Source organism: Stegostoma tigrinum, unplaced genomic scaffold (assembly GCF_030684315.1).
Source record: "Stegostoma tigrinum isolate sSteTig4 unplaced genomic scaffold, sSteTig4.hap1 scaffold_133, whole genome shotgun sequence".
NCBI classification, from domain to species: Eukaryota; Metazoa; Chordata; class Chondrichthyes; order Orectolobiformes; family Stegostomatidae; genus Stegostoma; species Stegostoma tigrinum.
Window position 1 is genome coordinate 357,736 of NW_026728080.1, and position 26,285 is coordinate 384,020.

The window sequence follows — 26,285 nt, forward strand, 5'->3', positions numbered from 1 at the left end:
GCACGGCGAGCTGCAGAATATTAACCAGTCTCACACCATTGCCATCACCTTGCCCTTGCAGATGCGGATAAAGTTCTCCAAGCTGACAGAAATTGAAAGCACTCGCATCCTGTGACGATGGTAAGTTTACTTTCTTAAAAAAAAATGCTTGCAGCTTAATGAGCATAATAAGGAGCACAGGGGCTCTGGTTAACACTGCTGCCTCATGGCACCAACAACTTGGGTTCAATTCTGCCCTTAGGTCACTGTCTGTGTGGAGTTTGCACATTGTCCATGTGTCTGCATGGGTTTTCTCCGGGTGCTCGAGTTTCCTCCCACGGTGAAAAGATGTGCAAGTTAGGTGGATTGGCCATGCTAAATTTCCCAAGGTGTTCAGTGATGTGTAGGTTAGGTGAGTTATAGGTGGATGGGTCTGGGTGGAAAGCTTTGACGGGCAGTGTGGACATGTTGGGCTGACGGACCTGTTTCCACATTGTAAGGATTCCCTGAATCATGATTCTATCATTTTACTGAGCGCAAAGGTACAAAATTAGCCGGTCATATTTGTCTCACCTCTTTACACATTGACAAGAAAGCTTTAATTTCAGTTTCTATGCATTTGCAACGTGTCTGCTGTCTCTAACAAGGCTGACTATATCTCCTTCTCTAATGCGCATCTCCTGTCCCCTAACACCAAGAGGTGACACTTGCTTTTCGTTTCGTACAATCAGTAAAACAATAGCCTCCATATTACAGCCAGCGGCTTCTCTTAATGCTCACACACGGTTCTTTTTTTCCTCCAGGTATTGACCACTCATCATTTCTTATTCCTCATCTCATCTCTCTCTCATGCACTCTCTTTCTCTCTCTCTCTCTCTCTCTCTCTCTCTCTCTCTCTCTCTCTCTCCCTGTCATTATCTCTCCTCTCCCTGTTATCCCCCATCACTTGACTCACAGGCACAAACAGAAGTTCACAGTCACACTGTGTTGCACATGCATATCCTATCCCTCATGCTCAAACATACTATCCATACACACACAGAACCAGGAACACAGTCTCTCACTCACACATTCTGTCACATTCTCACTCATTCATACTCCGTACTGTCACACAGTCAAGCACGGTCTTGCACACATGCTATGGCATACTTGCATGCACTGTCGCAGGATCTTTTGCCAATGCTCATACTCTCAAGTACACACAGACACACACCCCCCCCCCGACAAATCTCTCCCTCACACACTTATGCTTGCAAATTTGCTTGCTCTCAAAATCACTCGCTCTCACAGACACTCTCACAGCCTCATGCATGCTTGTAACACTCCCTCCTTGTGCTAATTCTTTTCACACACTCTCAAGCACAGACACTGGCACACACATTCTGTCGTGCGCACACTCACACTTTCATGCACCATCTTTGCACTCTTGAACACAATCATATGCTCACCTCTCTCTCGCACACAGTCAATTTGATTTGAGTCATCATTGTCACTTGTGCTTTGGTAGACTGAGAAGTTTTCTTATGCATGCAGTACAGACAGATCATACCATACAAAGTGCATTCGTGAAATGGTACATTGTGCATCTTCTCTGTAGCTGTCACTGAGAGCGAGATCCAAGTTCGATCCAAAGGGCCTGTTCTGTGCTGTACTGTTCTATGTTCTATGTTCTAGATTTAAAATTTTAAGTGTTCTATTCAGATCCCCAAGAACAGCGGTGAAGATGCAGTTCTTGAATCTTTTCACACATGTATACAAACTTTTTTACATCTTCCCTTCAGTCAAAGGTAGAAGAGAGTGTAATTGTTGGGTGAGAAGGGCTTTTGATTTTGTCAGTGGGTTTCCCGAGGCAGTGGGAAATACAGGTGGAATCAATGAATGGAAGGCTGGTTTGCATAATGGACTATGCTGTGTTCACGACTCTGTAGTTTCTTATGACCTGAGGAAGAGCTGTTGCCAAACCATGCTGTGATAGGTTGCTTTCTATGGTACATCAATAATTGTTGTCCTTGTGGACACACTGAATTGCCTTAGCCTCTTGGGGAAATAGAGACATTGGTGTGCTTTTTTGCCCATTGTGACGATCTGGGTGGACCAGGAGAGATCGTTGGTGATCAACACTCTCAACTATCTCCACCTCAGCAACATCTCTCTCACTGTCTGATGCAGACGTGCTCACACTCACATTCTGTCGCCCATTCTGTCTGTCTGTCTGTCTCTCTCTCCCTCATTGCCCATCTCTCTCGCTCTGTCTGTCGCGCGCTCGCTCTCTCCAATTCTGCCTGGAAGAAGAAAGGCAAGAGCCATAATAAATAGGGATTGTTCAGCTAGAGGAACCATGCTGTGATATGCATCCAGATAGGATGCTTTCTCTGGTACATCAATGAAAGTTGTCCTTGTGGACACACCAAACTGCCTTAGCCCCCTGGCAAGTAGAGACAAATGGTGTGCTTTTTTGCCCATTGCAACGATCTGGGTGGACCAGATTTTTCACAGTCGTACCTGTGACTCCATTGTGGCATATTAACCAGGTCAACAATGTCATTAAGGGGATCCTGAAGGAGGAGGACCGTAAGACACAGCTCGATGTACACATTGGTAAGATGAGTGATTTGGTTTGGGGTAACGCTTGCACCAAGCGTTCTGAGAGCTAGGCAGTGGATTAAATAGCAGGACCTGTAAAGTTGTAATCTCTGGATTATTCCTGGTGCCACATGCTGAGAAGGCAAGAAAAAGGGGAAGAAAACAGATGAATGCTTGGCTCAAGTGTTTGTGTTTGGGGAGGGATTTAGACTCCTGGATCTGAAGGAGAATTTGTGAGGATGGTATGTCCTCTACAAGTGGGCTGGTCTGCAGCTGAAGCAGAAAGGAACCAAAATCCTTGCACAAGGGTTTGCTAATGTTGTGAGGAATTTAAGCTATCGGCCTTGCAAGCAGTGGGCAGTTGAAGAGCAGGGAATTCACTGAGGGGTGAGAAGCTAATAAAATAATAATTATATTCTGGGATTTCAACTGCACAACATTAATTGAGATTAGATAAAAGTTTGACTTGGGAAATAATTCTTTAAATACATTTGATAGATTATTTTACATGAACATGGAGATGAGCTTGTAAGGGACAGTGCAATGCTGGACCTATTTCTGGGACACAAAGCCAGTGTTCCTTTGGCCCTCGATGTTGCGCCGACCTGTGAACTAATCTTAACCCATCCCCCAACACTATCCCATCATCATCCATATGCTTATCCAAGGACTGTTTAAATGCCCCCAATGTGGCTGAGTGAACTACATCAGCAGGCAGGGCGATCCTTACCGCTCTCCAACTAAAGAACCTGCCTTTGACATCTATCTCAAATCTATTATCCCTCAATGCGTAGCTCTGCCCCCTCGGACAAGCTGATGCCATCATCCTCAGAAAAAGACTCTCACTGTCCACACTATCTAGTCCACTGATCATCTTGTATGTCTCTATTAAATCCCCTCTGAACCTCCTTCTCTCCAATGAGAACAGACCCAAGACCCTCAGCCTTTCTTCCTCAGACCTTCGCTGCAGAGCAGGCAACATCCTGGTAAATCTCCTCTGAACCTTTTCCAATGCTTCTACATCCTTCCTGTAATGGGGTGACCAGAAATGCACGCAGTATTCCAAGTAAGGCTGCACTAGCTACATCTTTTAATTTACTAGCACAGAGTACATCGCGTCCAGGATACCTATTGACCTTTAGCCCCATTAGTTTCCCTAGCACCTCTTCTCTGGTGATATTTCCTGTCTTCTTTTTGCCCCTTGTTAATTAAGTAATTTTGAGATGCTATTTGTGTCTTTTGCTGTGCAGACTGGTATAAAGTATTTGTTTGTCTCATTTGCTATTTCCTGATTCCCCATTATTATTTTTGCCGCCTCCATTCTTTAAGGGATCTGCTTTCACTTTGACCTCTTCCTTCATTTGTTTAAATAAGCTCTTATTGTCTGTTTCTTTTCTATTTCTCGGCTTTGAAATCTTTCCTTATTTCTGGTTTTCTACTAACCTTGGGCACTGACTGTTGAATTGGCAGAACATTGGAGAGAATGCTTAGAATATGAAATTTTTGGTCTGATAAATAGTACTCGACATGGTGCTGTTGCCTCCGCTCCTGCTCAGGTCTCTCCCACTTGAAATGCCAAATGTGAGCCTGCCCATGCTCTTCACAGCTGCCCTGCAGCATTAAATGGCTGGAGGCAGGACAGCGGGCACCCTCTTGGATGGAAGTTCTACCTTGTAGAACTCCTGGCCACTTAGAGCCCAGCAGAGTCTGAAGTTGCTGATGGCTGGATGGCGGGTCCCCGACTAGAGGTGCGGAGTGGTCGAGGTTTGTTAGGGGTTTTTAAAAGGTTGGATGAGAGTTTAAGGGCATGAAATGCCTAGGATCAGGCCAAGGGGCCTGTGAACGATGTTCCCCTACCAACTCACTTTTTCTAGACTGGATTGTGCATGTAAAGCTTTCTGATTGACATCTATCTCCTGACACAATAGAGGGGATCCCTTAAATTGCCATCAATTAGTCTCAGGAGGTCAAAGGATAGGCAGGCTGCTTGACAGTTCCCCAGAACTTTCACACATGTACGCACAGTGCCCTCCAGATTTTGTGTGTTCTTCCCACCTTCGTATCTGTGGGATGGGGCTGTATAATCGAGCTCATAAGAAGTTATCCTGAGCCTTGAAATAGGACTGGAATGATGCAGCCAAATCTGGTGACTTAACTTCAAGACTAATAATTTTGGTAGTCTTGAATAATAATAATGAAATTTACCCAACTTGTTTTAAGAATGTGACATTTTATCATCAAATTTAGCTAATGCTGTTTTCATTGGAGTACAGGGGATTAATAAGTAGTTAATCGAGACATTAGGGATTACGATAGGTTGGGATAAGATAAACGTGGAAAAGCTGTGTTCCCATGGCTAATGGATGATGTTACAAGGAGAAGGGAATGCATTCATGTTTTGGGGAAAAGATGTAGGGGGATGTAAAGAGGAATTTTTTTTTAAAGCAGTGAATGTTTCTGCCTGGCATTCGATGTTTTGACAATGTTTGCCAGATTTTGTTGGCATCTTGTGAACTAACATTGAATTGATACTTGCTTAACTACTAATTGTTTTTGGTAGACACTGTAGAACATACCATATGTATGGCAAAATAGCAAAATTACAAGAGAAATCTAGTTCAAAACCTAGGTAACAGAGCACCTTTTTAAAATTAACAAGAACGTGTCATTAATACACTTAATAGCTACGACATAGTGTGATTTAAAAGAATGCTGATAACCCGAAGTGAAATAGGGGTTGTAAGATCCACTGTTTGAAACGAGTGAAGAGCCAATTAGATTGTACTTTGGATTTGGATGTAATGAGAATGCACGCCGGTTGAAAGAGATCGATGTTTTAGGTTAAATTGTTCTGAGTGCTGCTTCATAAATATCAAGGAGGGCTCCATAACATATAAAGCTACTGTTCCTCCACCATTGTTCCACAGAAATTACTGAAGCAAACAACAGAATATGACCAGCATCACTGACGGTTCCCTAGTTAGATTTGACATTTTGCATTTGAGAAGGAAATGGCCTGTTTCCATCATTCCAGAGTACTTTTGTGAATCATTGTATTTATTTCTAGGCCAAATAAAGGAATTAATTTTATTTAATAGATCCAATAAGTTAAAACTGTAATCGAAGTTAGTTTTCTTCCTCCTTTGTCGTGGATCTGTTGGAGTTGCACACAGCACAATGTGTCTTCGATCAACACAAATTGACACAAAACGAGCAACTTCTAAATGTGACTGAAGTAATCAACTGTTCAACGACCATTATTGATGGTTTGGAACAAAAACACAAAGACTAGGTCAATGTGCCACTCTGTGTCGACATGTATCTGAACTGGCTGCTGAACGTCTTTGATACGTATGTATGATTTACACTTTAATGTAGTACGTTTAGATTGTCCTAAGGTGCATTAAACTGCTTCCTGCATATTGGATTTTGATATATGTATGATCAGTTAAGTAAATGTGAAGATTGTCGACTGATTAAAACCAACCCTGGCATTGTTGACATAAAGTTTCAGTGTGTTCTAATTTCATTTCAGTGAAAGAAATAAAGTAGTTAAAAGTTTTAGCGACTTTTGTTTTAAATCATAAAATTGAAACTGATATACTTTTGATTCCATTTGGTCAGATCTGTACAGGATCATGTAGACATCTCGACACTCTGATTGCAATGCTCTTCACGGTTACAAATGTTAGTGCTGGAGAATGACGTGTATAATGCGCACAATATGAACATCATCCAGTTAATGTCAAGGAATAAACGGCCAGATGTTGAATAAAATTTTGTGACCGTCAATCTCGTAGAGTCATACAGCATAGAAACACCATATCTATGCCTACCAACAAACACCAAACTGCACTAATCTCATTTATCTACACTTGGTCCAGAGCCTACTTTGACCTAGCATTTTAAATGCTCATCCCAGATGCTTTTTAAATGTTGAGAATACCTGCCTCTACTGCCCTCTCAGGCAGCGTGCTCCATACGTCTACCAGTTTTGACATGAAAAAGCTTTTCCTCAGACTTCCTCACCTTAAACTTGTGCCATCTGGTTTCATCCTCACCTTAAACTTGTGCCATCTGGTCTTAGACACATGTGCCCTGGGGAAAGGATTCTCACAATGTGTTCTGCCTGTGCCTGTCATAATTTTCTATGCCTCAATCAGATCAGAGGAATTGAGTATAAGAGCAAAGTGGTCCTTCTGCAGCTGTACAGGGCCCTGGTGAGACCACACCTGGAATACTGTGTGCAGTTTTGGTCTCCCAATTTGAGGAATGACATTCTTGCTATTGAGGGAGTGCAGCGTAGGTTCACAAGGTCAATTCCCGGAATGGCGGGACTATCATATGTTGAAAGATTGGAGCGACTGGGCTTGTGTCCTCTCGAGTTTAGAAGGATGAGAGGGGATCTGATTTAGACGGATAGGATTATGAATGGATTGGACACTGTGGAGGCAGGAAGCATTTTTCTGCTGATGGGTGAGTCCAAGAGGGAGAGAGAAAACAGGAAATTGTAGACCGGTTAGACTGATGTCAGTAGTGGGAACGATGCTGGAGTGAATTATAAAAGATGAAATTACAACTCATTTGGATAGCCGTAACAGGATAGGTCAGAGTCAGCATGGATTTACAAAGGGGAAATTGTGCTTGACGAATCTTCTGGAATCTTTTGAGTGTGTAACTATGAAGATAGACAAGGGAGAACCAGTGGATGTAGTGAACCTGGACTTTAAGAAAGCCTTTGATAAAGTCCCACATTGGAGACTAGTGAGCAAAGTCAGGGCACATGTTATTGGGGGCAAAATACTGACTTGGATTATAAATTGGCTGGCTGACAGGAAACAAAGAGTCGTGATGAATGGGTCCCTTTCGGAATGGCAGGCAGTGGCCAGTGGGGTACCACAAGGTTCGGTGCTGGGACCACAGCTGTTTACAATATCCATTAATGATAGAGATGAAGGCATTAAAAGTAATCTTAGCAAATTTTCCAATGACACAAAGCTGGGTGGTAGTGTGAAATGTGAGGAGTATGTTATGAGAATACAGGATGACTTGGATTGGCTTGGTGAGTGGACGGATGGCTGACAGATGCAGTTTAATGTTAATAAATGTGTGGTTATCCACTTTTTTGGTAGCAAGAACAGGAAAGCAGATTACTATCTCAATGGAGTCAAGTTGGTAAAGGGGAAGTACAATGTGATCTTGGTGTTCTTGTACATTAGTCAATGAAAGCAAGCATGCAGGTACAGCAGACAGTGAAGAAAGCCAATGGCATGCTGGCCTTCATAACAAGAGGAATTGAGTATAGGAGCAAAGACGTCCTTCTGCAGCTGTACAGGGACCTAGCTTAGAAGGATGAGAGGGGGTCTGATTGAGATGCAGAAGATTATTAAAGGATTGGACACTCTGGAGGCAGGAAGCATGTTTCCGCTGATGGGTGAGTCCAGAACCAGAGGTTCTGTTTAAAAATAAGGGGTAGGCCATTTAGAACAGAGTTGAGGAAAACCTTCTTCACTCAGAGAGTGGTGGATATATGGAATGCTCTGCCCCAGAAGGCTGTGGAGGACAAGTCTCTGGATCGTTTGAAGAAAAAGATGGATCGATCTCTTCAAGATAGTGGAATCAAGGGTTATGGGGATAAGGCAGGGACAGGATACGGATTGTGGATGATCAGTCATGATTATAATGAATGGTGGTGCTGGCTTGAAGGGCCAAATGGCCTACTCCTGCACCTGTTGTCTGTTGTAAAAGTTAATTGTAGAAGAATGATTAAGATGGTCCCATATATATGGTGTTGGCAGCTGCTTCACATTGGGAAAACAACATGGTTGATCTTGATTCTACTCCTACTTGTTACACAGAAGCCTCTTCGAGCAACAATTCTTGAATGCCACAATGATGCCACCCGAAGGTTGCAGGAACAGCAACTCATATTCAGCTTGGGAACCCTGCAGCCCAATGGTATCAATGTGGACTTCACCAGCTTCAAAATCTCCCCTTCCCCCACCGCATCCTAAAACCAGCCCAGTTCGTCCCCTCCCCCCACTGCACCACACAACCAGCCCAGCTCTTCCGCTCCACCCACTGCATCCCAAAACCAGTCCAACCTGTCTCTGCCTCCCTAACCTGTTCTTCCTCTCACCCATCCCTTCCTCCCACCCCAAGCTGCACCTCCATCTCCTACCCACTAACCTCATGCCACCTCCTTGACCTGCCCGTCTTCCCTGGACTGACCTATCCCCTCCCTACCTCCCCACCGATACTCTCCTCTCCACAAACTATCTTCTTTTCTCTCCATCTTCGGTCCGCCTCGCCCTCTCTCCCTATTTATTCCAGAACCCTCACCCCATCCCCCTCTCTGATGAAGGGTCTAGGCCCAAAACGTCAGCTTTTGTGCTCCTGAGATGCTGCTGGGCCTGCTGTGTTCATCCAGCCTCACATTTTATTATTCTTGAATGTTGACGGGACGTTGAAATGCAGGTAGATTATCGTGATCACTTGTTGAAAATGGATAGCAGCTAGTAGTTCTCTTTCGTCTCAACTAGTGACCAGTAGGCAACGGTCAAACGGTACCTAACCCAGAGGTCACAAGCTCCTCTGAGACATGATGTTAGTTGAGTCTCATGAATAACTACCTGCAGATGGACTATCTGCAGATAAAGCATGGTATTAAATCTCACATATACTGCTCTCAACCGTTTTAATCGAAGTATTTATCACTCGTTGCATAGAAACAGATCACAAAACTGAAATGGCATATGCACAAATACCAGCATACAAGTTCTTTACAGTAGCATTTTGTTTAAAGTTGTATTTGTAAAATAAAAGGGTGAAATATTAACTTTCACAAATCATATTAACATGCTGTAGAAATCTGTGGAAGTGAGAAATTTGTTTTTTGATTCAATACATGTCTGACAAATGACAATTCAAAGAGATCTTTGTTTCAGCTGGAGTGGGTTGTGGAGTCAACCTCATTAGGGGCATTTAAGTGACTATTTGACAGGCATATGGGTGATAATACAAGATAGGGGTGGAGGTTAGATAGACCTGAGGTTTAGGGTAAAAGTTCAGCACAGCATCATGGGCTGAAGGGCCTGTACTGTTCTATGTTCTATGTATCTTATGCTGTATTCAAATAAGTAAAGTCAGTCAGTGACATTCTGCAATTTCCTTTTCCAGGGGTAGGAGTGGAAGAATCAGAGTGTTTCTTTGAAAATTGGCTTGATGTGTCTGTCCAAGGGTCATCTGGAGGAAAAAATACAAGTGTAAGTACTAAATCTATCATTGCTGATACACATGTAAACTGTAGATTTAACTGTACGTAAACTTTGTTTAACAAACTAGCCCACTCAATAAACTGACAAAAATTACACACCAGATGTTTACTGTATTCTCATAATCTCTGTGATGTCTGGTGAGGGTGCAAGTGAGAAGGCTCCCTGCCAGTAAGTTTGAGTTAAGGCGAAGTTGCATCATTACTGAAGTTATTTATGCTGTAAATGAAGGAGAACAGTAATGTGTATATCCCATGCATTATGTTCCTGTTCTTGAGTGTGTGTTTTTTGTGTGTGTGGACCTATTGATCAACTGGAATTTTTGATTATTCAGCCCATTCCTGGTACCACGGGTACTGTTTAACAAAAGGTTTGCTGTCTTAGTATATTTCTCTATTTAGTCACTGCCACTATTAATGTTAAGTTATAGCGTGGTCTTTGCAGAATCTGCACAGTGCATTCCTGCTGGATAAATGATGCACTACATCTGTATGATGCCATTGCTTCTCAACGACACCATCTTAGCAGCTGTTTTTGTTACCAATAATGTTTTCATCATTAGAATACTTGGAAAATATTCAGAAGTGCTGTATGACTCTACTGCTCACTTGCAGCAGTGATAACACTTAATGTGAGGTCATGTTTTTCCCCATTTGATGTTCTGTTGTCAACAATGTATCTCACAACTAATGGGCATATTTCATTGAAACCTGGTCTGTACAGGTATGGTCCAAGGAAGAACTGATTAGTTTTTGACAGATCTAGATTTATTTCTCTATTTTTTAAAAACATCAGTTAAAATTTGTTGTATAGGCAAATGATCATCTTTCTGGAATATTGTTGATTGATTTAGAATGTTGTGGATTGTGACAGCCCTGATAGTAGAATTTTTCATAACTATCAAAATATGAGCAGAATTTTCAGAGCAGATTATCAAATTGGCCTGAAGCTTTCTCAGTGAGATGGAAGCTTTTAATAAAAGGATTTATTTTGTCGGCCTTGCATTTACAAAGAATCAGTCAAGTGGAGAAATGCCTCAAAGAAAAGCTGTGTAATTGTAGAGTCATGGATGTTTGTTGCACAGGAGGAGGCCGTGCGGTCTGTCGTTACTGCACTACTCAACAAAGATCTGTCTACATTGAACTCACATGGCATTGATTTCCTTTTTGATTGTTTGACCCATAGCCCTGGAGCCTACGGCAACACAAGTGAATATCTAAATACTGCTTAAATATTCAGACACTTTATGAATCAGCCACACTTTCAGTCAGTGAGTTCATGTCAACTAATGGAAAAAGCAGCTTCCAGTTATCCTTTCTATGCCCTTCAAAATCTTAAACACCTTTTTACCAGGTCCCCTTGTCTGCTCCAATCTTGTCATCAGTCAGATGGGCAGGTCAGTGGCAGATTGATATAGCCTGAAGAAGGAATAAGATAAGAGAGTACTTAATGTGGCAAAGCCTGTCGTGCCCGATGGAGGTCAGCTACAGCAGTCAGCAGTGAAGTCCACTGGCAAGGATGGGCGGGTTTTAGCCCAGCGCAGCGAATACAAACCATCACGGGGGAAGCCTCGTTCAGAGTGTCTGCAAACTCGTGGCTTAGGAAAGGACTGTAATAGAACATAGAACAGAACAGAACAGTACAGCACAGAACAGGCCCTTCAGCCCACAATGTTGTGCCGACCATTGATCCTCATGTATGCACCCTCAAATTTCTGTGACCATATGCATGTCCAGCAGTCTCTTAAATGACCCCAATGACCTTGCTTCCACAACTGCTGCTGGCAACGCATTCCATGCTCTCACAACTCTCTGTGTAAAGAACCCGCCTCTGACATCCCCTCTATACTTTCCACCAACCAGCTTAAAACTATGACCCCTCATGCTAGCCATTTCTGCCCTGGGAAATAGTCTCTGGCTATCAACTCTATCTATGCCTCTCATTATCTTGTATACCTCAATTAGGTCCCCTCTCCTCCTCCTTTTCTCCAATGAAAAGAGACCAAGCTCAGTCAACCTCTCTTCATAAGATAAGCCCTCCAGTCCAGGCAGCATCCTGGTAAACCTCTTCTGAACCCTCTCCAAAGCATCCACATCTTTCCTATAATAGGGCGCCCAGAACTGGATGCAGTATTCCAAGTGCGGTCTAACCAAAGTTTTATAGAGCTGCAACAAGATCTCATGACTCTTAAACTCAATCTCCCTGTTAATGAAAGCCAAAACACCATATGCTTTCTTAACAACCCTGTCCACTTGGGTGGCCATTTTAAGGGATCTATGTATCTGCACACCAAGATCCCTCTGTTCCTCCACACTGCCAAGAATCCTATCCTTAATCCTGTACTCAGCTTTCAAATTCGACCTTCCAAAATGCATCACCTCGCATTTATCCAGGTTGAACTCCATCTGTCACCTCTCAGCCCATCTCTGCATCCTTCAATGTCCCGCTGCAGCCTACAACAGCCCTCTACACTGTCAACGACACCTCCGACCTTTGTGTCGTCTGCAAACTTGCTGACCCATCCTTCAATCCCCTCATCCAAGTCATTAATAAAAATTACAAACAGTAGAGGCCCAAGGACAGAGCCCTGTGGAACCCCACTCACCACTGACTTCCAGGCAGAATATTTTCCTTCTACTACCACTCGCTGTCTTCTGTTGGCCAGCCAATTCTGTATCCAAGCAGCTAAGTTCCCCTGTATCCCATTCCTCCTGACCTTCTGAATGAGCCTACCATGGGGAACCTTATCAAATGCCTTGCTGAAGTCCATATACATCACATCGACAGCTCGACCCTCATCAACTTTTCTAGTCACATCCTCAAAAAACTCTAAGTTTTGTGAGACATGACCTACCCCTCACAAAGCCGTGTTGACTGTATTTGATCAAGCCATGCTCTTCCAGATGGTCGTAAATCCTATCCCTCAGAATCCTTTCTCACACCTTGCAGACGACAGACGTGAGACTTACTGGTCTGTAATTGCCGGGGATTTCCCTATTTCCTTTCTTGAAGAGAGGAATTACATTTGCCTCTCTCCAGTCCTCAGGTACGACTCCAGTGGAGAGTGATGTTTGACTTTTTAAACTTTTGTTTTTATTCTTCTACTGTTATACTAAGAAGACTGTAGTGCTGAACATTTTAACTTATTCATTTATTTTTATCACATGGAGCATTGAACGGTACAGCACAGTACAGGCCCTTCAGCCCACGATGTTGTGCCGAACTTTTACCCTAATCCTGTGGTCAATCTAACCTCCGCCCCTACTTTATACTATCATCCATGTGCTTGTCTAATAGCCGATGAAATGCCCCTATTGAGGCTGACTCCACTCCCCTCTCCGGCATTGCATTCCACTCCCCTACGACTCTGAGTAAAGAAGGATGGATAAATTTTCTACTTCTGCAACTAAAATTGCGTACCAAGGTACTTTGTACCTGAGATGGCACCGTCTAAGGCAACTTTGTACTCTTTTCTTTGTACTCTTGTACACTGTATTGAATGCATGTGATAATAAAATCTCACTCTAATGCATAGCAGGACACTGGGAAGCTTAGAGGAGAAAAGGGACCCTGGAGTGCTTGTTCATGAATTCCTGAAGGGGTCAGGTCAGGCTAGTAAGGGTTGTTACAAAGACATATGGGACACCTCCCTTTATCAATTGTGGCATAAATTGTAAGAGTGGGAAGGTCACTTTGGAGTTGTTTAAAAGTTTGGTTAGGCCACAGCTGCAGTCGTGTGTGGCATTTTGGTCACCACCCATTAGGAAGGATGTAATTGCACTGGAGGGAATGAAAAGGATGTTGCATGTGTTGGAGCATTTTAGCTGTGAAGAAAGACTGGAAAAATTCACATTATTTTCTGTGAAGCAGAGAAGGTTTGGTGGGTGAATGGAGGTCCTGACAGAGGCATATAAGATTATGAGAGGTATAGATGGGTTGAATAGAAAGCATTGTTCCCCTTAGTTAAAGCATCAATAACAATAGAGCATAATTTTAAAGAGAAAGACGGGAATATTGAGGAGGTTTGAGGAAAATCGTTTTCATCCAGAGTGTGGTGAAGGTCTGGAGCGCATTGCCTGGGCGGGAAGTTGAAACAGGAAACCTCACAACCTTTGAAAAGTACTTGGATGAGCAGTTGACATGTCGTAATATTTAAGAGAATGGTCTCGTGTGTAAAAATGGGACTAGTATATGTTGCAGTGTATTTTTAGAGGTACAGCCTTAGTGGGCTGTAGGACCTCTTCTGTACTATATGATTCCATGACAACCCCCAGCCCAGGCAGCTGGTTTTTTCAGTCATCTCCAGGATTACACCCTTCATAGTGTGATCCCTTGCGTTGTTCGCCCTCCCAAGTTCATTAGCTCACACTTTTCCTGGTTGAGTTCAATTGCTGTGCTCAGCTGACCAGTCTGTTGATCTCCTCCTGAAGTTTATTCTTCCTGTCTGTCAACCAATTTTGGATCCAGTGTGCCACTTTGCCTTTGATCCCATGGCTGTTATTTACATGGCCATTCCATCGATATCCTCCTCACTAAATTAGCCATTCGCTAGCAATACAGTCATACATCCTGTGTTTAAGCCCAAATGATGAATTAACTTGACAAATTTCAAGGGTCCTTGTGGAAAGCCCTGCACAACCCCACTCAAAGCAAACATCCTGTCAAATAGATATCCCTCTACCATCAATCACCCTGTGCTCTCTGCCACAGCCAGTTTTGGCTCCAGTGTGCCTCTTTGCCTTTGATCCCATGGCTGTTGTTTTCTTGCTCAATCTGCCAAGGGGGACTTTACTAAGCCCACATCAAATGCATAATGTGACCTCATCTTAACAAATCCATAGTGTTTATCCCTGATTATTTCTTGCAAGTACATTCTACCCCTAAGAATGCCTCTTTATAGCTTCACCAGTGCTGAGATTATTCTGACTGGCCTTTAATTTCCTGGTCTGTTCCTCTCTCCGTTTGTTAATAGTGGGACAATGTTAATAGTGTTTCATTACTTCACGTGTGATTGACAAGGGTTTGAAAATTGCTGCCAGCGGCCCAGATATCTCCTCCCTCACTTCCCCCGCTAGCTGGTATACGTTTCAGTTCGCCCTGTAGATGTATCCACTTTTAAAGTTGCTCAACCAGCTGCATCTCCCTGTCTCTTAACCTCTGATGCTCCGAGGTCCTCTGCCCTGATATCTTACTTGCAGTGTCCTTTTCCATTGTAAAGATTGACACAAAATATTCATTGAGGACAGTGCCCATGTTTTCCAGGTCCACACAAAGATTACCTCTGTGAAATGAACGAGGAGATATTAGAGAGGTTTGAGATTTACAATCAAGAAAGAAATTGACAAATTGACTTCCTTGGAGAATCATACAACATACATTGTCCATTGTTGTAAACAAACAGAAGTTTTTGTTTCCACAGTTGTTTGCAAATAGCCAATCAAGATCATAAAATAATGTTTTAAGATGATTTACAAAGCAAGGCAATTGAGGAAGATGTATTGGATGTATTGAACTCTCAACTACCTCCCTTAAGTTTAGGAATGTCAGTATTTTTCTTCTGGATAACTTTTGCAGATATCTTCAAACAAGTAGCTGAACCCACAGATTTATGTGACCAACGAAGCCTGAGCCTTTTGCTTCACGATGCAGTCCAGATCCCTCGGCAGCTGGGTGAGGTAGCTTCATTTGGAGGCAGCACCATTGAACCAAGTGTCCGCAGTTGCTCCCAACATGTAAGTGTGCTCTGCACCAATTCATAATGTCAAGCGGGTCTACTTGCCAGTATGAATTTTGAGCTCATTTTCGTTTTGTTCACCTGCACATCTGCCAATGTGGTATATCGTATCCATTGCACCCGGTGTGGCCTCCGCTACATTGGGGAAACCAAGCAGAGGCTTGGGAACCACTTTGCAGAACACCTCCGCTTGGTTCGCAACAAACAACTGCACCTCCCAGTCGCGAACCATTTCAACTACCCCTCTCATTCCTCAGACGACATGTCCATCATGGGCCTCCTGCAGTGCCACAATGATGCCACCCGAAGGTTGCTGGAACAGCAACTCATATTCCGCTTGGAAACCCTGCAGCCCAATGGTATCAATGTGGACTTCACAAGCTTCAAAATCTCCCCTTCCCCCACTGCATCCCAAAACCAGCCCAGTTCTTCCCCTCCCCCCACTGCATCTCAAAACCAGCCCAGCCTGTTTCTGCTTCCCTAACTTGTTCTTCCTCCCACCCATCCCTTCCTCCCGTCTCAAGCTGCACCTCCTTTTCCTACCTACTAACCTCATCCCACCTCCTTGACCTGTTTGTCTTCCCTGGACTGACCTATCCCCTCCCTACCTCCCCACCTGTACACTCCTGTCTACCTATCTTCTTTTTTATCCATCTTCGGTCCACCTCCCCCTCTCTCCTTATTTATTCCAGTTCCCTCTCCCCATGCCCCTCTCTGATGAAGGGTCTAGGCCCGAAACGTCAGCTTTTGTGCTCCTGAGATGCTGCTTGGCCTGCTGTGTTCATCCAGCTCCACACTTTGTTATCTTGCACTATTGATATGGACTGGTTTGTCACTAGAATTTATTACCCAGGCAAAGTGTGTCACGACTTCAGTTGATCTGAGCTCTTAACAGCAGATGGAGCCTCAAGTTAATGCCTCTTCTGAATGCTGGCATCTCCGACAATCCAAATTCCTCAGTACTTCATTGAAGTATTACCCTAAAAATTATGCTTAAATATAAATTACAGCTTGAAGCCATAACCTTCTAATTTATTGTTCAGAGCTCTACCAGTTTATAACAGAACTAGAACGGACCTGGAATGGATACGGGATGGTTTTCTTGAGCAATATGTTGAGGAACCAACTGGAAAGCAGTGCATCTAAGACTGGGTGCTGTGTAATGAGAAGGGAATCATTGCCAATCTAGCTGTGCAAGATTTCTTCGAGATGAGTGGCCGCAACATGATAGAATTTTTTCAATCAAGATGGAGAGTGTGAGAGTTGATTTGGAGACCAGGGTGCTGCATCTTAATAATGAAAGCTGAAGATATGAGGCATGAAATTAGCCTTGATAGATCACAAAGAGTTGCTTAAAGGGATGACAGTGGATAGGCAATGGCAAACATTTAAGGAGCACGTGGGCGGACTACAACAACTGTTTATTCCTGTCTGGCATGAAAGCAAAATGGGTAAGAGGACCAATCCATGACTTAACAAAGGCAATTAGCGATAGTATCTGATCCATGGAAACAACATTTGAGGATTGGCAGCATAGTAGAATTTAGCAAAGAAGGACCAAGGGATTGATTAAGAAGGGGTAAATGCAGTAAAGTAAGCATACAGGGAACATAAAGACTGACACAGAGTTTCTATAGATACGTGAAGAGAAAGAGACTGGTAAAGACAAATGTTAGGAAGGGGGTTGACCAGTCAAGGGAAGACAGACAGGTCAAGGAGGCAGGGCTGACGCTGGTAGGTAGGAGGTGGGGTGGGGTTAGGGTGTAACCCTAACCCGAACTCTCACCCTAATCTCCACCCCACCTCCTACCTACCAGCATCATCCCCTCCTCCTTGACCTGTCTGTCTTCCCTTGACTGATGAACCTCCATCATAACTCCCCAACAACACTCACCTTTACTGGCTCCAGCACCGCCTCTTTGATCTGTCTCCACCTACCTTCTCCTCTATCCATCTTCTATCCACCTCCCCTTCTCTCTTTATTTATTTCAGAATCCCGTTCCCCTCCCCCATTTCTGAAAAAGGGCCCAAACCCGAAACGTCATCTTTCCTGCTCCTCTGATACCGCTTGGCCAGCTGTGTTCATCCGGCTCCACACCTTGTTATCTCAGATTCTCCAGCATTGGCAGTTCCTCCCGTCTCTGAAATGGTCTGTTGGCCTTCGTTCCGAGAGGTTTCGAGTACAGAAGCCGGAATGTGGTGTTGCAGTTACGCAGCACCTTGGTGAAGCCGCACCTAAAATAGTGTGTGCAGTTTTGTGCTCCTTTTCTGCGGAAGGATGCTGTTGCTCTCATAGTTTATCAGTGCAGCGCATGTTTATCAGCCTGTTTCCCGGAATGGCAGGTCTAATGTATGCTCAGAGATTGACTCGGTTAGGATTGTTCTCGCTGGAATTCAAATGAATGAGGTGACTTATAAAATTCGAACAGGACTGGACAGGATAGATGCAGTTCCCAGTGGTGGGTGTGTCCAGAACCAGGGGTCACAGTGTGAGGATTCAGGATAGACGATTTCGGAGGTATTTCTTCACCCAAAGAATGGTGAGTCCGTGGAAATCATTACCAAAGCAAGCAGTTCATGTCAAAACATTGAACGTATTCAAGATATGGCTAGATATAACACTTGGGGTGAATGGGATCAAGTGTTATGGAGAGAAAGCAGGATTAGGCTGTTGAGTTGGATGATCAGTCATGATCATGAAGAATGGTGGAGCAGGCTCAAAGAGCCATTTGGCCTCCTCCCTGCTCCTAGCTTCCATGTTTACAATAGTCACTCTCTGAAATGCAAAGCTTGAGCAATTGTGCAACTTTGAACTGGGTGCTGGTAGTTTGGTCAGTAACGAAGTTAGGTAAGGTCCGGCAGGACAGTGCTCATTGTTGTTTCTAACATTTTCACCGTGCAGGACTTAGTCCTTGCTCTGCTTCAAGCGAAGAAGTGAGCTAATTGGAGATATCTACAACTTGTTAAGGTTCCAAAGGTTTAAAGTGATGTGGGGATGTGTGGTATTGTTCATCAAGTACATCATGAAGATAAATAAGATAAAAGATAAAAGAATGACGAGAGTAAGATGAGGGCCAATCAAGGACAGTAGTGGGAAGTTGTGTGTGGAGTCAGAGGAGATAGGGGAAGCACTAATTGAATATTTTTTGACAGTATTCACTCTGGAAAACGACAATGTTGTCGAGGAGAATACTGAGATACAGGCTACTCGACTAGCGTTTTGTACAGTCACGGGATTTCTCGGGATTGACTTCCGGAGCCATGATGTCATGCTCCAACTGTACAAAATGCTAGTGCAGCCTCATTTGGAATATTGCGTGCAGTTCTGGTCGCCCCATGACAGGAAGGATGTTGAAGCATTGGAAAAGGTGCAGAGGAGATTTACCAGGATGCAGCCTGGTCTGGAGCACAGGCCCTACGAAGGAAGGCTGAGAGACTTGGGTCTGTTCTCATTGGAGAAAAGGAGGCTAAGGGGGGATTTAATAGAGACATATAAGATGATCAGAAAATTAGATATTGTGGACAGTGAGAGTCTTTTTCAGAGGATGATGATTTCAGCTTGTACAAGGGGGCATAGCTACAAATTGAGGGGTGATAGATTTAAGACAGATGTCAGAGGCAGGTTCTTTACTCAGAGAGTGCTATGGGCGTGGAATGCCCCGCATGCCAAAGTAGTTAACTCAGCCACATTAGGGGCATTTCAACAGTCCTTGGATAAGCATATGGATAATGATGGGATTGTGTCAGGGGAGGGGCTTAGATTAGTTCACAGGTCGGCGCAACGTCGAGGGCCGAAGGGCCTGTTCTGTGCTGTATTGTTCTATGTTCTATGTTCTATAATGGATATCACAAGTAGATGACTGATGTGTATACTGTGCATTGTCAAATGGTTCAAATTTTAGAACTGAAAAGTGCCTGGTCTACCTCAAATTGCCATGGAAAACCAAAGCTTCTCAAAAGTTTGAGCTTAAGCAAGTAATTCATGCTGCTGCTGTATAGTGGTTATGTGAATGGTATTTTCCCCTAGCAGGATGCTGTTGTCAGTCCAAAAATAATCCTCATTGCATTGACCAACATTGTCTATGAAATTTGCAGCCAGTATTATGCCAGACATATAGGTCATGTATGATAATGATTGGCCGACTGAAAACTGCTTGTTTGTAATGAGCAGAGCACACCGCACCGGCACGTGTGAGATGCTTTCTCTTTTCCACAACCAAGGACCCCAACATGGTTCGCAGAACTTTCACTTTGATCCATTTCACAAAATTCGGCCCTCATCCATTCCACCTATCCCAGAATCATAAATTCTCCTTATTCTCAGCTTGTCCCTCCATCAACCTCTGCGTTCAGCAGATTATCTTCCAGCATCTTCACCAGTGTCCCCTTTCAGCATTCCAAAGTGACCATTCCCTCTGTAGTCCACTCCTCAGTCACCAAGCAAGGTCCCAAATACACTTGTAAAGTGAAACAGCGATTTACCCGTACTTCATCTGTTCAAACATACAGGTATATTCAATTTTTCCAGTGTTTTCTCTGCAAAGGGGAAATGATACATTGATTAGGTGATTATCCTGCGGTACACCCTCATTCAGTCCACAAGAGTGGACTTGTCAACCACACGACATGTTTTTCTTCTCGTATAAATTATTCCAATTGTTTGAAATATCATGTTCTTGCGTTTGTTCCATTGGGTGTAAGACAAAACTGCTTTGGTAATAAAAGTCTCTCTGAAATGAAAGACACAAATGTAAGGTATTTCCGGCTGGTAGACAGGAGGTCGGAAAACTCCCAAAAATTCTCAAGGGAATGCTTGTGATGAGGTGGAGGGTAGAAGAAATTATGTTACGAAACATTATTTTTTGCAAAAGCTTGGTAACACAATGGTAATTTTTTTTAAAAAAAATCAAAGGTTGTGTCCAGAAGAGGTGTGAATAGCTACATAGGCATCTGAATGCAAAAAGGGATACAGGAGCAAGATGGAAGCGTAGGTTCTGATCTAAATTGGTTGAACTTAATATTGGACCAGAAGGCTAGAAAGTGACAAGACAGATGATGAAGTCTTGTTCCTCAAACTTGTATTAAGGTTGTTGACTAATTGATTGATTTATTGTCACGTGTACCAAAGTAGAGTGAACATCTTTATTTATGAGTGGTACAGGCAGATCATAGTAAGCGAAGGATATACAGATGAAAATGACAGAGGCATGCAGGTTACATTGAACAGAGCATGCGCTCAGTGAGATCAATGTTAGCAAGATCAGCGTTATTTCAGGCTAGAGAGTCTATTTATCAGTCTGATAACAACTGGGAAGAAGCTGTTCCTAAAACTGTTGGTGTGCATGTGTTCAGGCTTCTGTACCTGGTGCCTGATGGAAGAGGATGTAGGAGATCATTACGTAGGTGCGATGGGTCTTTGGTGATGCTGGCTACCTTTCCGCAGCAGTGAGCCATGTAAATGGAGTCCTTGGATGAGAGGTTGGCTTCCGTGATGATCTGGGCTGTGCACACCCGCTTCTGTAGTTTCTCACAGTCCTGGGCAGAATAGTTGCCATACCAGGCCATTATACACTTGGACAATGTGCTTTTAATGGTGCATCTGTAGAAATTGGTCAGGCCAAATTTCCTGAGCCGCCTGAGGAAGGAGAGGCATTGTTGTGCCGCCTTGACCAACGTATTTTCGTGGAAAGTCCAGGACGGGTTGTTGATTATCGTCATACCGGGGAACTTGACACGCTCCACCCTCTCAACCTCAGTTCCATTGATATACATCAGGGCGTGTTCTCCTCCTGTCTTTTGAAATCAGTGATCAGTTCTTTAGTTTTGCCGACATCGAGAGAGAGGTTGTTCTCTGCACCACGTCACCAAACCCTTTGCCTCCCTTCTGTATTTTGATTCATTGTTAGATATCCATCCCACTGCAGTGGTGTCGTCAGTTAACTTGCAGATGGCGTTAATTTGGAATTTGGCAACACAGTCATGGGTGCACAAGGAGTGCAGTAGGGGGCTGAGGAAACATCCTTAGAGGGCACTAGTGTTATTGTGGAGGAGGGGCAGTTACCTATCTTCACTGTGGTTTTGGGTCAGAAAGTTAAGGATCCAGTAGCAGAGGGCAGAGCAGAAACCTAGGTCATAGAGTTTTGAGATCAGTCTGGAGGGGATAATAGTGTTGAAGGTGGAGCTGCAGTCAATGAGCAGGATTCCTACATAGCTCATTGTGCACATTGCTGCCAACGACATCGGTAGAAAGAGGGTTCACTGAATCCCTACAGTGTAGAAACATTCAGCCCAACAGGTCCACACCTACCCCTGCAAGGCTAACAAACCTGGTAGCTATGGACAATTTAGTGTGGTCAATCCACCTAATTTGCACATCTTTGGACTGTGGTAGGAAACTGGAGCACCTAGCGAAAACCCTCACAGACATGGGGAGAATGTGTAAACGAAGAGTCACCCAAGGGTGGAATTGAGCCCAGGTCCCTGGTACTGTGAGGCAGTAGTGCCAACCACTGCACCACCTTGTTGCCCTTGAGACTTTCTCCAAGGCTACCCTTGTGTCTTAAGGGACTCTTTTCCCCCCATTCTCACTAACACATTTATTATGTCGTACAATCCCGTAGCAGCAATATCTTTTAGAGTGTGGGAAGAAATGGGAGTAACTGGAGGAAACTCAAACAGTCATGGGGAGAATGCGCAAACTCCACACAGACAGTTGTTCACAACTGGAATCGATCCTGGGGCCCTGTCACTGTAAGGCAGTGGTGCTAACCACTCAGCCACTGTGCTGTGGCATTTAGGTCCTGCAAAATGAGTACAAGAACTAGAATGATGAATATTCAACCTTTCGCACAAAAAGTTGGTCAGAGCTAGGACTCATACTAATCACTGTAACACTGTTTCTGAGACCACAAGGTGGAGAGCTGGATGGACACAGCAGGACAAGCAGCATCAGAGGAGTAGGAAAGCTGATGTTTCTGAAGAAGGGTCTAGGCCCGAAACGTCAGCTTTCCTACTCCTCTGATGCTGCTTGGCCTGCTGTGTTCATCCAGTTGTACACCTCGTTAACTCCGATTCTCCAGCATGTGCAGTTCCTGCTATCTCTCCAGAACACTTTTTGTTTTGTTCACAGCAATGACAGAACACAGTTTGAGAGAAAATAATGCAGCCATATACACAACATTGATGAAAGATACTTTCTCATTTCCAAATGTTAAGGAAAGCGTTGTATGAAAATTATATTCTGTCACAGAATTTGGACACACTCTGGTTTCTTCCTGTGTTGCCTAAAACGTATGCCATGTTTTTCGACCTTTGATTTCTCAGCATTTCTTCTTCTTTTGTAATGTAGTGCTGGAGGGAAACCATAATCCCAGATTGTAAGTGCTTTGAGGTTCAACATTGTCTGAGAACCCCCTCACTGTCTCTGAATACCCAAACTGATCAATAATAATCATCCTAATTGTCTGTTTTGACCTTACTGCAGCATTGCTTATTGTGTCACTGGCGGGTGACAGATCACATTGACATTTCACATCATGAAAGTAGCTGCATGAATATTTGTATTCTTGGTTCTACATTAGTGAGTTTTTGTTGCAACGTTTTGGTCTGGAAGTAAGAGGCATCTCAAAGAATGTGCTATCTGTGCTTTTGTGGAATCTGCTTTTGTACTTTGACTTTGGGTTAAGCAATGTAACATGTCCTTGCTGATTTTCCATATTTAATTCAATTAGAATTTCATTGACTCTAGGTTTTACTCTTGAAATATGATGAATGAGCAGAAGGCTATTCAGTCCATTGAGTCTGCCACTCAATGAGATCATAAAATACTGATATTCCTCGATACCACTTTCCTGCCGTTTCCCTATAGCGTTTCATTCCCATACTGTTAAAAATACTCCAGTCTGAGCATCTTAACTTTTGTACATCCCTCTGCAGGCAGTCTGGCAGTCTCATCACTTGTCTTCCATACCTATTTTTGTGTTTTCTGTAAGCTCGGTAATAGTACATTCACTTTCATCACTATGTCATTAATATTTATTCGCAACAAGAATGGCCGTGGCATTGATCCGTATGGCAGTTCACTTTTTACAGCTTGCCAACCTGGAAATGACTCCCCTTGTACCAAATGTCTGTTCTCTATTATTTGGTCAATCCCCTATCCATGTTAATATATTTCCCCAAAACTATGTGGTCTTATTAAAAGTCTTATCTGCTTGAAGTGTGATTATTTTTACAAATACCTTTTTGAATGTCACACCCTTTTATTTGTACTACTTGTAATCTCCTCATGGAATTCTTATAAATCTGTCATGCACAATTTCCTGTTTATCAAGCCGTAGTGACTGTGATTGTATTATGTATTTTAAGTGCTCTGCAATTACATCTTTTCTGATAGGCTCTTGCATTTTCCAATAACAGACATTAAGCTAACTGGCCAGTAGTTATCTTTTTTGTCTCCTTTCCTTTCTAAAATAAAGGTACTAGTCATAGCATCCCTGCAGCATGAGAGCAGGCCACTTGGCCCATTGTGTCCAAACTGACTCTCGGAAGAGCATGGCACCCAGATTCAACCAGCTGCCCAGCCCCTGCAACCTTGCATTTCCCATGGCTAATCCACCTAATCTGTGCATGTTTGGATTGTGGGAAGAGACCGGAGCAGCTCGAAGAAACCCACACAGACACGGGGATAAGGTGCAGATTCCTCACAGAAAATCACCTGTGGATGGGATTGAATCCAGGTCCCTGCCACTGTGAAACAGCATGCTACTCACTGAGCCACCATACTGCCCTGTGGGGCACTGGGACTTTTTGAAAAGCCAAGGATACTGGAGAGATTGTGATCAGTGCATCAACTATCACTATAGCTATTACTTTTAATATCCTAGGATGCAGCACTTCGGGCCCAGGGGACCTAATGGTCTTTAACCCAGTTAGTTTCCCTCATATCTTTTCTTTAGGGATAGTTGCTGTTTTATATCCTGTCCTATCATTTGCCCTTTGATTATGCAGGAATTTTGGAACACTGTCAGTGTCTTTTACTGTGACTGTATTCATTTGTGGGACATGTGTGTCACTGCCTGGCCAGTATTTCTTGCCCATCCTGAGTTGCCTCTTGAGAAGGTGATGGTGAGCTGCCTTCTTGAACCACTGCATTCTTCCTGCTGTGGGTTGACCCACAGCGCTATTAGGGAGGGAATTCCGGGATTTTGAGGGGAAGGAATGGCAATGTATTTCCAAGTCAAGATGGTGAGGGACTTGGAGGCGGTGGTGTTCCCATATGTCTGCTGCCCTTGTCCTTCTGGATGGAAGTGGTCTTGGGTTTAGAAGGTGCTGTCTGAGGAGCATTGGTGAATTTTTGCAGTGCATCTTGTAGTTAGTACCCACCGCTGCTACTGAGCATTGCAGATGGAGGGAGTGGATACTTGTAGATGTTGTACTGGCTGCTTTGTCCTGGATGGTGTCAAGCTTCTTGAGTGTTGATGGAGCTGCACTCATCCAGGCAAGTGGGGAGTGTTCCATCGCACTCCTGACTTGTGCCTTTTAGATGGCGGACAGGCTTTGAGGAGTCAGGGGGTGAGTTATTTGATGTGATATTCCCAGCATCTGGCCTCCTCATGTGGCCACTATCTTAATGTGATGACCAGTTGAGTTTCTGGTCAATGGTAACGCCCAGCTGACAGTGAGGGATTCATTGATGGTAACACTCTTGAATGTCAAGAGATGGTCAGAGCCTGGCATTTGTGTGGCGCAAATGTCACTTGGCACTTGTCAGCCCAAGCCTGGATATTGTCCGGATCTTGTTGCACGTGAACTTGGACTGCTTCAGTGTCTGAGAAGTCAAATGGTGCTGAACATTGTGCAAACATCAGCGAACATCCCCACTTCTGACCTTATGATGGCGGGAAGGTCATTGATGAAGTAGCCGAAGATGGTTGGGCCGAGGACACTACCCTGAGGAACTCCTGCAGAGATCTTCTGGAGCTGAAATGATTGACTGCCAGCAACCACAACCACCTTCCCATGTGTCAGGTATAACTCCAACCACCGGTGAGCTTGCCTGTGAAACCCATTGATTCCCATTTTGCTAGGGCACCTTGATGCCACACTCGGTCAGATGCAGCCTTGATGTGAAGGGTTGTCGCTCTCACTTCAGCTCTGGAATTCAGCTCTTTTGTCCACGTTTGAACCAAGGCTGTGATGGGGTCAGGAGCTGAGTGGCCACGGCAGAACCCAAACTGGGCGTAACTGAGTAGGTTATTTCTGAGCAGGTGCTGCCTGATAGCACTGTTGATCACACCTTCCATCACTTTACTGATGATTGAGAGTAGACTAATGGAGCAGGAATTGGCTGGCCTGGTTTTGTCCTGCTTTTTCTGTACAGGACATACTTGGGCAATTTTCTACATTGTCAGGTAGATACCAGTGTTGAAACAAACTAGAACAGCTTGGCTCGGGCAGCAGCAAGTTCTGGAGCACAAATCTTCAGTACTGTTGCTGGAATGTTGCCAGGACCCATAGCCTTTGCAGTATCCAGTGTCCCTAACAGTCAACACGGCTTTGTGAGGGGTAGGTCATGCCTTACAAACCTTATCGAGTTTTTTGAGGATGTGACTAGTAAGGTTGATGAGGGTCGAGCTGTGGATGTTGTGTATATGGACTTCAGTAAGGCATTTGATAAGGTTCCCCATGGAAGGCTCATTCAGAAGGTCAGGAGG

General features: G+C 43.9%; 1 long non-coding RNA gene across 3 annotated transcripts in view; it reads left to right on the forward strand.

Moving 5' to 3' along the window:
- Positions 1-26,285, forward strand: part of LOC132207720 (uncharacterized) — a 55,513-nt gene that overhangs the window by 18,458 nt on the left and 10,770 nt on the right. For 2 of the 3 annotated variants that reach the window (XR_009443747.1, XR_009443745.1), the window contains exons 3-5: positions 62-120; positions 9,742-9,827; positions 15,411-15,568. This is a non-coding gene — a long non-coding RNA (uncharacterized LOC132207720). The remainder of the gene's footprint in view (positions 1-61; positions 121-9,741; positions 9,828-15,410; positions 15,569-26,285) is intronic. The other variant, XR_009443746.1, reaches the window with a different exon arrangement.